This window comes from Branchiostoma belcheri, unplaced genomic scaffold, assembly GCF_001625305.1.
Source record: "Branchiostoma belcheri isolate BF01 breed outbred unplaced genomic scaffold, Haploidv18h27 scaffold19, whole genome shotgun sequence".
Classification (NCBI taxonomy): Eukaryota; Metazoa; Chordata; class Leptocardii; order Amphioxiformes; family Branchiostomatidae; genus Branchiostoma; species Branchiostoma belcheri.
Genome location: NW_017803379.1, coordinates 3,483,003 through 3,484,383, shown reverse-complemented (window position 1 = coordinate 3,484,383; position 1,381 = coordinate 3,483,003). Strand labels below are relative to the sequence as shown.

The following is a 1,381-nucleotide window of genomic DNA, read 5'->3' as shown; positions in this document are numbered from 1 at the left end:
AGGTTCTTGTTCATCCCTCGTTGTTGAGGATGACCAATGACCTAGTAATAGTAACACATTAGTATACATCACTGTGAAACTGCTACAACCTGCCAATAGCCCAAGTACATGGAATACTATTTCTGGTAACACACAAGTAGCCCCATAGGATGACAAGATGTACATGTTTGAACAGGTACAGCGCTCACTGTACTTGAGTGGCCGGCCTGTGAGGCTGTTTATGTTACTATGCTACTCAGCAATGTACACCCTTGCAGAAACTATGCAATAAGTAATAAAACACTTCAAGGAGCATCTGTCTTGATGTCTTTGTTTTCCAGGAAAATACATGTAGACATTTTATGTATGTATGTATGTATGTATGTATGTAAGTCCCATAGCCTTCACGGCCGTAGGGGCATCATGACAGCCAGCAGCATGTCTGGACTTGTCACGATGACTCCTCAGGCTTATAATCTTGGCGGCGCCTATCTCCTCTCCAAGATTTGGCTGATACAGACGGGGTTCGCCAGGCCTCCGTCCGGGTGAATGATGTAAATCACCATGTGGCATATACAAGACGGAGGTCGCCAGGCCTCTGTCCGGGTGATTTGAAGTGAATCACCAACTCCATACAGTAGTGTTTGTACCATCGCACACCGGGGCATGCCCCTACTCTTTTTCGAAAGGTGTGGTGGGATCTTTAACGTGCTCGAGGTGTGGCTCTCCTCAAACACGGGACCTCCAGTTTACGTCCTATCCGAGGGACGTCCCTAGCCGAAGCTAGGTACTCATTTACACCTGAGTGAAGTGAGGAAAACCGTGTAAAGTGCCTTTCCCAAGGACACAAGATCGGTGACAAGGTGGGGTTCGAACCCACAACCTCTGGGGTGTGAGCCGAACGCGCTACCGACTGCGCCACACGACCCCACATTTTATGACTAGGTATTTAAGTCCACACCAATTTAATTGGTACTCTTCATTATTTATGAAGTATTATATGGTCTATTGCAACAGGTATTCATTACAAACGATGCTTGTAGCTGTCATTGATGGCATTTAGTGTGACCTCATGTAGTTTTGTTACTCCGCTCCAAGGGAGCAATGTATAGGTGTCCTTGTATTATATAAGGGGGTTGAAAACAGCTATCTCCGATTGCCTATCAAGGAAACGCTGTTGTTGTGAAACATGTATATCATGTAGCTCCGTTTAGTAGGCGTTGCCAAAAAACGCACGCGGCCACATGACATCATAACCGCACATGCGCCGTAGCGGGGTCTCCTGTTCTTTAATGGCGGCGTATGGGATATGGTGTGCCTGCTGTCCTGTTTTCTCCGTCATGTTTCCGCGCTGTTACCCCTCGTCCACACCTCACAGTTTGCCTCAGTGAAGAGGTAACAT

At 47.0% G+C, this 1,381-nt stretch overlaps 1 protein-coding gene across 1 annotated transcript in view; it reads left to right on the top strand.

Moving 5' to 3' along the window:
* Positions 1–1,135: 1,135 nt before the first annotated feature.
* LOC109467775 (la-related protein 1-like) overlaps positions 1,136–1,381 on the top strand; it is an 8,380-nt gene continuing 8,134 nt past the window's right edge. The window contains exon 1 of the mRNA XM_019765826.1: positions 1,136–1,374. The gene's annotated coding sequence lies outside the window, so the exon portion shown is untranslated. The remainder of the gene's footprint in view (positions 1,375–1,381) is intronic.